The sequence below is a fragment of the Brassica napus genome, chromosome C3, assembly GCF_020379485.1.
Source record: "Brassica napus cultivar Da-Ae chromosome C3, Da-Ae, whole genome shotgun sequence".
In the NCBI taxonomy this organism is placed as follows: domain Eukaryota; kingdom Viridiplantae; phylum Streptophyta; class Magnoliopsida; order Brassicales; family Brassicaceae; genus Brassica; species Brassica napus.
This window is the reverse complement of record NC_063446.1, coordinates 63,726,219-63,738,517: the sequence shown is the minus strand read 5'-3', so window position 1 is coordinate 63,738,517 and position 12,299 is coordinate 63,726,219.

The window sequence follows — 12,299 nt, the reverse complement described above, 5'->3', positions numbered from 1 at the left end:
CCGCCTTCCATCTCTTAACTTGTTTCCTGAGAGAACTCTGAAGCTGCAGAAATGCTGCTTCAAACTTGCCTTTCGACCCATAAATGTCTGAAAGTGTTACTTAAATATATAGGAATAATTACAAGGCTGTTGCTTCCTGTGCTTCATGAGTGCCACCAGATGATCAGGGACTGTGTAGAAGAAGCATAAGTATTTGAAATGATCATGATACCAACATTAGATCTGTCTCGCATCCTTCATCCAGGTTCTCTCTTCGCAATAGATTATATTCGAAAGGGATGACCTTTCGCTTGCGCAACTCTTTTGAGATGGCTTCGATGAAAGATGTCTCATCCACATCATGGTTGTCATTGCACGAAAATACTAGTATGCATTCTGTTTCTCGAGTTCATTTCCCTCGCAGCATTCAGGTATGATGTTACAGCCGCGCTGCGAAAGGATTGTCCTCAGGTTTTAGGAAATATGCATCAGTCTTAGCACTGAGGCGGCTAACAAGAGCCTCGAGGCCGCCTGAAACCTCGCCGCGTGCGAGAAAATCAATGACACGTCGGCGCTGCACCCAGAGGGAGTCAAGGAGGCATACGGTTTGCTGAGGAACTCGCAGAAAAAGGTACCAGTCATCGCTTGTTGGAGTCATAGTTGTGGTAATGTCTGCAACGGTTGGAATGTCGTCCCTTGAACCAGAGTCATCTGGTTTTCCCATTTACATGCTGGTGAACTCATGATACTTATGGCACCACTGTACGCGTCTCCCCCCATCATTCAAACCCAACCTTTGTATCCTTTCTCCCATTGCTCACTGACAGTATCATCATCTACACCTGAATGGTGCTTCTTGCTTAGAAGAACACCTTCTTCTTCGCATGGATCGTCCTTCTTGCTCACCGTAATCTTCCGTATCATAGGCCGGTAAATTTTAGCTTGTGAGTAGCTTCTGTGGATCGGCTGTCCCAGTCAATGTAATCCTGCAGTCCACCCATGGACTACAGAAGAGACACCTAAAACAAGAAATAAAAATAGGAGAAGGGCATTTGAATTCCATGGTCATATTGGTACTGTATAGATTATCCAGGAAACCAACGCTTCAATAACTATCTTTGATTAAAAGTAAATGGGGAAAATCATTAGTCAAGCTACCACTAATATTCTTCGACGCATAACCAGAGCTAGGAACTAGACCTTGGAAAGCCTAAAGAATCAAGCTTTAGCTATGCCCATAAACCAAAAACTTGTAAAGAAGTGTTAAAAGTTTACCTGGGATCTTATAAACTTTGCCCATGACTTTATATGTGGTCTTAGCATCACGTAGATCCAGAGTCATAAGAAACACCTGCAAAAACCAGTTATAAGACGAAAGAAAAGAAAGATCCAAACTTTGAACAAGATGGTGGTGAATTCACACTTATCTAATTCCTGGGAAAGGTTCTTCCTATCACCAGAAGCATTCGTACTTATACTCGAACTCCTTCTCCCAAGAGACCCAAACATGGTCGTCAATTTGTTCATCTTGTTGATCCAACCACACCAGCACTACTTGTAGTAATAATAATCTAAGCTGCTGTGACAGAGACGATCAAACTAATAATCTATCTATCGGCTTCATAGGGTAGCCTTAGATTTTCCATTATATCAGATGCAGAATTGCAAATGGAGAAGAGGAACAATCTTTGAGAAGCAAGATAAACTTTGAGGATACCCCTAAAGTCAAAAGTCAAAAGTCAACGGACGTCGTCTCATGGATCCAACCTTAGCTATAAAAATTGGTTCGCTTAAGAGTTTTCGAATAATTTCATAGAATTTAAACCAAATAGCTGGTAATTCAGTTTTTAAAATAAATTATCGGATAATTTCGATTTAAATCATTTCATAATATACAAATAAAATAGTTTGATAATTTGTTTCTCGGATAAACTTTTGGCTTATAAATTATACCTTTAGATATGTAATTATTACATCTAATTTTGTTTTTAGGCTAATTTTTGATTAAATTAGATGAACTGGCGACAAAATGGCGATTTTTCAATTTCGATGAAGTTACGGTGGTTTCTAGAGTTTTACGGCGGATCCGGTTCGGATTTACGGGGTTCCTCTTCGCATGGGGTATGATTGGCTAATCGAGGTCTTCTCTTATTGAGTCTCGGAAGCGTTGGGTTTCTATGGGAAGGGTCAAAGATGGAAGGGTTTTTATTTGGCGGATCTGCTAAGCATCTGATAAGCATGCTTTATCCGTAACAAGAAAGGGGAGAGGATAAAAAGAAATGATTGGAAGATTAGATGCTTGTTTAATGATCAATTATGATGCCCTCTAAAGTATTACAACTCATAGCTTAAGTAGTGAAATGCATAATGTAAAACGACAACGTTCAACTCCTTATTCCATAATACCAAACTCGACCAAGACCCTCTAACCACAGAGAGTCTTTCCATCTCTTCAAACTTCCTTCTAGCCACTATTCTTCCCTCTCTTCGATCTCAACCTCTTCTGAACAAATGCCAAAGGCACCGCCAGCTTATCAATACCCTCCCGTAGAAGAACCAGCTTGTCCTCAAGCTGACAATGAGGATACTGCTCCTTCAGACGCTGCAACGGCTCCCACGTATTCTCGAACTCCGGCAACCCAGACCACTTAACCAACACCTCAGTCTGTTTCCCATCCACTGATCTCCTAATGCTCACCAACTCCTCTGGTTCGGCATTCCATTCCAACGAAGACGATAGGATTAAAGGGAGCTCCTGGACCTTAGTGTTCGGTTCCACGGCAAGCTTCAGCTGTGAGACATGGAACACTGGGTGAACCAAGCTGTGCGCAGGCAACGCCAGCTTATACACAACCTTTCCCACTCTCTTCTCAATCAGATAAGGCCCAAAGAAATGCGGCTCTAGCTTCTCTGCCCTACGGTAGGCCAACGACGTTTGTCTATAAGGACGTAACTTTAAGTAGACCCAAGTGCCCACCTCGAACTCAACATCCCGACGCTTCTTATTAGCAGAGGCTTGCATCCTTGCTTGAGCAGTAGCAAGGTTGTCTCTCAGCTCCTGTAACAATTCATTCTGACCCTTGATCATCTCCTCTACTTCTGCATTAGCCGTCGGAACATCACCAAACCGCAATAGCCTCGGAGGGTCACACCCATACAACGCCTTAAAGGAGTTGTGTTAGTCGCTGAATGATGGGAGGTGTTATACCAATATTCTGCCCAAGGCAGCCACTGCACCCATGATGACGGCTTCCTCCCCGCAAAACATCTCAGATAAGCCTCCAAACAACGATTCACTACCTCTGTTTGCCCATCGGACTGAGGATGATACGATGTACTCTTGTGCAGTGCAGTCCCTTGGCTCTTGAACAAAGCAGACCAAAACAGGCTCAAGAACACCCTATCGCGATCCGAAACCATTGTCTCCGGAAATCCGTGCAACTTAACCACTTCCTTCACAAACGTCTCCGCGACCGTTTTTGCTGTAAAAGGGTGTTTCAGGGGAATGAAGTGAGCATATTTGGTGAGCCTATCGACAACGACCAGTATCACATCAAACCCTTTGGAGAAGGGAAGACCTTCCACAAAGTCGAGACTAATATCAGTCCACACTTGCTGAGGTATAGGCAATGGAGACAAAAGCCATGCTGGAGTTAATGTAGAGTATTTGTTCTGCTGACACACTGCACAAGCCTTGATAAAATCGGTGATATCGCTCCTCATGTTTTTCCACAACACTTCCCTAGCCATCCTTTTGAATGTCTTGAGCACCCCTTCATGACCCCCAATATTGCTGTCGTGAAACTGTCTCATTAGGGCCGGAATGAAAGGCGATTTCTCAGGAATGACGAGTCTGTTATCTTTCATAAGTAGCCCTTCCTTCACACTGTAACTCTCAGTTCCTTCTCTTCCCTTGTGCACAGCCTTAATAATCTCCTGCAACACTGCATCTTGAGCTACTTGTAATGCTAACTCCTCTTTGTCAATTGTTAGAGGAGCCGTCAATTGCAGCTCCAAGATCTCTTCTTGCCCCGGAATCCTTGATAATGCATCCGCCACTCTATTGTCTTTACCCGGCCTGTATTCAATAGAGTAGTTCAACCCCAATAGCTTCAAAGCCCATTTCTGTTGTTCTACTGACACCGCCCTCTGTTCCAGTAAATGCTTCAAACTCTTTTGATCAGTACGAATAGTGAACTTGTGACCTGTTAGGAAGTGTCGCCACTTAGTCACTGCGAACACAATTGCTAACAGCTCCCTTTCATATACTGATTTAACTCTGCCCTTACTAGAGAAAGCCTTGCTGATAAAGGCAATTGGCCGGTCACCTTGAGACAACACTGCTCCTATGCCAATTCCTGAAGCATCAGTTTCGACCACAAATGGCTGAGTGAAGTCAGGAAGGATCAACATTGGTAGCTGTGTCATTGCTGTCTTCAATCTCGCAAAAGCATGTGAAGCTCGATCGGTCCATTTAAATCCCTCCTTCTTCAGTAGATCAGTAAGGGGTCTCGCTATTTTCCCATAGTCTTCTACAAACCTCCTGTAATACCCTGTTAACCCCAAGAACCCTCTCAAAGACGTAACATTCTTCGGTTGAGGCCATTGCTTCACAGCTGTTATCTTCTCTGGATCTGCAGCAACGCCCTTTTTCGAAATAACATGCCCCAAATACGCTATTTCCGATTGCCCGAAGGCACACTTCTTCTCATTGGCATAAAACTGGTGTTCCTTCAACAGCTGCAACACTAACCTCAAGTGCTCACGATGCTCCACCTCTGTCTTACTATAGATTAGGATATCATCAAAGAACACCAAAACAAACCTCCTGAGATAAGGCTTGAAAATATCATTCATCACTGATTGGAACGTTGCAGGGGCTTTGGTGAGGCCGAAAGGCATCACCAAGAACTCATAATGGCCTTCGTGGGTTTTGAAAGCCGTCTTACCCACGTCATCTGCTCGCACCCGAATTTGGTGATAACCTGATTTCAGGTCCAGCTTGGAGAAGATGGTTGCCCCTGCTAATTCATCAAGCAACTCCTCAACCACTGGAATGGGGTACCTGTCGGGTATCGTGCTCTTGTTCACTGCTCTATAGTCGACGCAGAACCGTAGACCGCCATCTTTTTTTTTGACTAACAACACCGGACTCGAAAAAGGGCTGATACTTGGGCGAATTATTCCCGCCTGCAGCATCTCCTTAACCAGCTTCTCAATCTCATTCTTCTGTGTATGCGAGTATCGGTAAGGTCTCATATTTATCGTTGACGTTCCCTCTTGGAGGGTGATCGCGTGCTCCCTTGTACGCTTTGGAGGTAAGTCCCCCGGCATCTTAAAAACTCCTATAAACCTTTTTAACAAGGCGGTGATGGCTGGGCTGGGGTTTGTCTCTGTTTCCTTGCTATCATGCTCAAATAATGCTTGCAGCTCCAACAGACACCACATCTTCCTTATCGCAGAGCTTCTCCATCGTATTAAGGGACACTTGAGCCTTCAGTAACTCCGGATCACTGCAAATCGACACCCACTTCTCATCGCGTTGAAACCTCAGAATGTTCAACCCCCAGTTAATGCGGGTCTCCCCAAGTTCAGCCAACCACGAATATCCCAAAACCAAATCAATAGTTCCCAGCTCAAAGAGCAAGAACTCTTCTTTAATCGTCACTCCTTGAATCAATACTTCCACACCTTCACATTTTCCAGAACCTGATATAACTTCTCCATTTCCAACCGCCACTCCAAAGCCTACCGTCTCCACCACGGGCAACTTTAACTCACCCACCAACTTCTTCGAAATAAAGTTACAAGTAGCCCCTGAGTCGATAAGAACCACGACGTCTCTATCCCCCATCCTGCCTTTCATCTTCATAGTTTTCTTAGAGGTAATTCCCACCATTGAATTCAAGGACAACACATGTAACTCCTGCTCCTGAGTATCATTGTGATCCTCGGACTTCTCTTCGTCGCTCAACTCTTCCTCATCTTTCACTTCACTATCATCCAACTCCATTTTTTTAACCTCTGAAAAGCCTTACATCGATGCCCTGCAAAGAACCTTTCTCCACAGTGTCTGCAGGGGTTCTGGATGTTTTTCTTCTGATCATTGCTCTTGTTGTCACGCTGAGAGTCCACAGACTTCCTCGCCGATGTGTTCTCCCCGTAACGAGCATTACCAGAGTTAGAGTTGTAGCTCCTATGGCTAGAGTTGAGGGTGGGCGCTGAACTAGTCCTTTGGAAGGACCGATTTTGATAGGAACTGCGCTCATTCTCCTGTTCTTCAATGATCTTGGCCATGTCAACAATCTCATCCATCCCTACTGGCCTCAATCTCACCACTTGCTCTCGCAAACTCCGCTTCATTCCGTGCAAGAATATCTCCTCTAGCACATCATTTGTCACATGAGGTACTTCTGCGGATAGCTCCTCAAACTGCTCTCTATACTCGGATATAGTCCCCGTCTGCCTCAACCGTAACATCTGACTAAGGATGGTTCCTCCCCTTGTCGGTTTGAATCTCCTCCTCAGTTTCACCTTAAAATCCCTCCAATCTAACGGCTCCTCCCTGTCCTATATCATTCTCAACCATGTCACAGCACAACCAATCAAACACGACATCGCCAACGACAACTTCTCTTCTTCCTCCGTTTGATTCACCGAGAAACACTTCTCCATCCGAAAGGTCCAGTCATCTGGGTTCTTCCCTTCAAAGTTTGGCAGATCAAGCTTCTTCGGAGGTGATTCAAGTTTCTGTTGAGATGAATACCCCGAGGAACCCGCATGATAAAACGGAGTGTTGAGCTCCGCATATCTGAAAGGGGTCGCCATCTCCGGAACATGTAGAAGGCCTTTCTCTGGACGGATCTGTAATCCTTGGGTGTTGGAAACAGATCCTTCAGTCTCGCGATGAATCTCTCCCGGGCCTCCCTCCTTTGGCTCGACCTTCTCCTGATTCGTCACCACCACCGGTTGTTTCTGGAACATAGCCATCAGCTGAGTATGACGCTCCTCAGCCTTCCGATCGACCTCCAGGAACTTTTGATCACTCTTCAACGTCGTCTCCAGAATCGATCGCTCACTCCTCGCCATCGAGTCACGTAGCTCATCGATCGTAATTGAGACAGCACTGATCCTACCTTCGAGAGCCGAGATCCTTTCGGTGTGAGTCTCTTGCTTCGGAGGCATTTTTCAGCTCTGATACCAATGATAAGCAAGCTTATCTGTAACAAGAAAGGGGAGAGGATAAGAAGAAAGGATTGGGAGATTAGATGCTTGTTTAATGATCAATTATGATGCCCTCTAAAGTATTACAGCTCATAGCTTAAGTAGTGAAATGCATAATGTAAAACGACAACGTTCAACTCCCTATTCCATAATACCAAACTCGACCAAGACCCTCTAACCCACAGAGAGTCTTTCCATCTCTTCAAACTTCCTTCTAGCCACTCTTCTTCCCTCTCTTCGATCTCAACCTCTTCTGAACAAATGCCAAAGGCACCGCCAGCTTATCAGCATCGCTCTAATTGGTTTCGGGATGGGAAGATCTTGGAAGCTTGGCATGTGATTGGATCTTGGAATGACTCACTCATTGCGAGTTATTCCAAGACTCTCATAGGGCGGTGCATGAATCCTCAGAAACAAGACATGAAGATTCTCCTTTTCATGCTTCCGAGAATATGGAATGTAGTAGGCCTGGGCATTTTAATCTGGACCCGAAGACCCGAACCGGAACCGACCCAAAAATACTCGACCCGGAACCGGACCGAAAATTTACAAGTACCTTTTGGGTCTAAATTTTTTTACCCGAAAGAACCGGAACCGAAAAGAAACCGACCCGAATAGACCCGGACCCGAAAAGAACTGACCCAAATAGATCCGATAAGAACCGATTTGTACCCGACTGAAAAACATATATATCTAAAACTATGATGTTTTTGTGTTCTATTTTATATATATTATTTTATGATTTAGTTGAAATATCTTTTGTTAACAACATTTGTTATTATTTTTTAACATTTTTAAAGTAATATAAAACTTTAAAATGTAAAATTTAGAGTTTTAAAATATTTTATTTTAATTATTTATAGTTTCATTTAAGTCGTTTTGTAAAATTTTAGATATATACGACAAATATTCAACTAAAGTTGATGGAATTGAGTATATCATGTCATTTTCAGATCCTAAATACCCGAACCCGACCCGGACCCGATATGGATCCGAAAAATTACGGATATTTTATGGGTATTTTAATTATAGACCTGAACCGACCCGGACCCGAGAAGAACCGACCCGAACACGAACCGAAAATTTTTAAGTACCTATTGGGTCTAAATATTTAAGACCCGAAAAGATCCGGACACGAAAGGAACCGGCCCGAACCAGATCCTAAGACCCGAACTCCCAGGTCTAGAATGAAGAAGGACGTGTGGTCGGTGCTGATCTCGGTCTGGGAAAGTTCCAGTTTAGCTTTGACGTGGAGGAAGATATTGTGGAGGTCCTCAAGATGGAGCCCTTCCATTTTGACTATTGGATGTTGTCTCTGGTTAGGTGGAAGCTGGTGCTCGAACCGAACTACCCATCAAAGATTACATTATGGGTCCGTTTGCTGGACATTCCACTCCAGTTCAGAGCGGCTCCGATCTTCCAGAGCGTGGGTGATGCTATTGGTCAGGTTCAGGGTCCGGTGGATCTCGTTCATTGATGGCTTTAAGCCGTTGGTTTTCTCTGTGGCTATTGAGCCCGAGGAAGGTGTGGAGATTCTGGTGGCGCTACGATATGAGAAGCTTTACGGTTTTTGTAAGGAATGCTTGAGCTTGACTCATGATCAGTCTCGTTGCCCGAGACTCTTTCAAGAAGAAACTGTAAGCTCCACGAAAAGGGAACCAGTAACTGATGGAACGGAGAGAGCTAACGCCACAAGCTATAAAGCGGTTGTGGCTAATGGCACCAGGCAGAGGGATGAACGTGGATCTGGACAACAATCACGTTATCAAGGGTTCAGAGGTGGGGATAAAGGCCAAGGTATCGCTAGAGATAATCAAGGGCCATTTCGCCAGGAAGATTCTTATCATCCTTATGGAGGCAAGTTCTCAAGGGGCTATGGTGAGGGATCCACTTTCCAAGGAAGACATACGGGATATGGTGGCCGCAGGCCTGGTGTGCAGTCTAGGGGCTTCCAATAACCCCCGGAATGGTGAAGGTGACCAGCTGAGAGACTCAACGAAGCTTATGCTTGATGCTTTTAAAAGTGTCCCTAAGTCGCCTGCTGGGGATGGTTCTGTGTTACCAGTACAAGGAACTGGGACGTCTTCCAAGACTCGCAAAGCTTTGTTGTTCGAGGACTCAGGTCCAGATGGCCCAGCTGCTGCTCAAGTAAATGGGATCGATATGAAAGAGGAATCGAAGGTTGCGGGGGAGAGCGCGGACAGTGGAGAGGTTTTGGAGTTGTCTGATGAGAACTTGCATTCTCAGGCTTTGCATGAGGCTAACTTGATGATAGAAGGTGTGTTACTATCAGATTCTGAGCTCCTGGTGGAGGAGGATGAGAACATAGAGGAATGGGAACAGGGTGAGATCACAGACTTCATGGAGGAAGAAGAGCTAGCTGCTGGAGTTCAAGAATTGGGTGATAATATTGATATGGCGGTCATTCAAGACGGCGCAGAGGCTCAGGTGGATGTGGAGGCTCAGATGAATGATGAGGATGAGGAAGCGGCTAAGAAGAAAGAAGCAAAGAGTGGGTAGCTGCGAAGGGAAGTCAGTCCAAGAAGCGTGTAGCACAGCCCTTCGTCTCTCCACGTAAGAAGTTACTGTCCAAGGCGGCATCTAAGGTGCGCGATAAAGGCTTCCAGAAACCTCCCCTTAAGCCGAAGAAGTCAGCAGAGTAAGGTTCTGGTTTTGAGTGTTTTTATTTTGAGTTTCCTGGTTTGAATAATGTTGGATTCATCTATGAAATCCTTTAGAATCGAGTCTGGTCCTAGTTGTTTGGTCTTTTTAACCGCATGTCTGGAAGATATTCATCAGGTGTGGTATGTTTCTGATCATTTCTTGTTGGTGTGTAAGTGGTCAGTAAGGTTTAATAATAATTGGCTTTGTTTTGGTATAAGTACGGTGCTCTATTGGTGTCAGTTTATGACTATATGCTGTTTTTTTCACATTACTTTGGGTTCCACTACTGTCGGAATATGCAAGGCTTGTACCTTCCTGAGATTATATGGTGCACGTACAAGAATCAAGGCGTTAAGGTTATGATAATCATTTATACAATGAGATTTTTTCTGATGAATTGGCTGGAGTTTTGGTATTTGTGGAGACAAAAGTGTATGTATGGTTCATCCTATACGGTTTGGTTTGGTACACAACTCAGGAGTAAGGTTTGGTATGCCTGTGCGTTTAGAATCTGTGTGAGGAACTAAGAGAAGCGTGTTTTATGGTGGCTTAGGTTGCTAAATTTTTTTGAATATAGAAGTACCACCGTTGTTTTGTTTCAGAGAAAGGTCCTTTTTTCAGTTATTTCATTGGATGGTCTATACTTGTATAAAGTCTATGAACTTCACGTTGTACGGCTTTCTTTTAACTTATATCTCATAAGTAGCATCTGTATGTATGGATGGTAGGTGATGCCTCGGGTTATGGTTATGGTTGTGGTTTGTCAAACAGGTGGTGTTGCTCAACGGATATGTATGGCCGAACTGATGACACTACATCATCAATTTCATTTGTTTTCAGTGTTCTTTAGACTGGTGTATAAATGAAAATTTTGAGTTGGAATTGCCAAGGTCTTGACCGTCATTGGACTATTAGTTATCTTCGGAGATTTGGTCAAAGCACCAGTCAGCTTTTATTTTTCTTTCTGAGACAAAGCAAAAATTCGACTTTGTACAATCTTTTCGGTTTCATTTCGGTTATAGTCATCTCCAAAGGATCCTATAGGTAGAAGTGGGGGATTAGCTCTTTTTTATGATTCCAGTTACCAGGTGACTATTATCTCATTCAATAATTGAATCATTGATGTAGAGATGGAGTATAAAGCACCAGGAAGCAAATATTTTTATCCTTTTTATATACAGGGAACCAAATCAAAATTTACGTGACCACATCTGAGAAAGAATGGCGAGAATTAGTATCTCTCGGGATGATCCTTGGTTTATTATTGGTGATTTAAATGAGATCACCAGGAACCATGAGAAATAAGGTGGTGTTCTACGACACACAGATTCTTTTTTGGCTTTTAATAATATGATAGTCAACTGTGGTTTGCTGGAATTTCCCAGTCTCGGTAATACTCTATCATGGAGTGACAGAAAAAAGGGACAAGATGTTAAGTGTCGGTTAGATCGGGCTCTTGGGAACAACCATTTCTAATATACTGAGAGTAACATAATATTAGATGTTGATTATCTCCTTTCAATTAGGAATGCACAATATGAGAGAAATTCAAGGTGTGACCACTATATAATTTTGTCATCATATCTATATAGAGTTAGTTTATAGATTACTCTATATGTTTCAAATGTAACCAGTTTTAATTAAAATCTGTAATATTTAAGAGTTATTACTTTAGAAAACTGTCATTTAATATATAAATTTAATCAATTACAAAGTAATTTACATAATTTAATTGGCCACACAATATCCAATAAATATAAAGTTACATTGAAATATAAAAATAATTTATATAGTGAAACAAAAAATACTTTTAAATCATTATATTATAAAACAAAATGAATTTTCAAATTATATTGAAACATTAGAATAGTAAGAATCAGAAAAGCTGAAATCTCAACATCGATCATTTACGCCGGCCATGCCTTAGACCATCTCCAATGTATTTCTCTATTTTTTCCTCTAAAATAGAGGAATTTCATAATAGAGATGAATTTGTCTCCAATGTATTTTTCTATTTTCTCTCTTAAAAAGCAATATTCTTGATATATTCTTTTCTAAGTTTACAAATAATATTTTTTATTTGTGAAAGTTGAAAACCAGCCCAATTTATTTTAATATTTTATAAAATTATGATATTATTTACACTAAATATTTCTTTACAAACTATTATGTAAATAAAAAATATAATTATATTTATATAAATAATATATTTCACTAAAAAAATATTTTCGATTATAATTGTTTAAGTAAAAAGTTAAAAGATCATTTTGTAAAAACAAATAGAGGAGGTGACTTGACAAAAATATAGTTTCTCATTGGCCGATTATTTTCGCTTACGTGGACACTCTATCTGAGGCTTATATCCTCCAGTTTTAATTAAAATCTGTAATATTTAAAAGTTATTAATTTAGAAAACTATCATTTAATATATA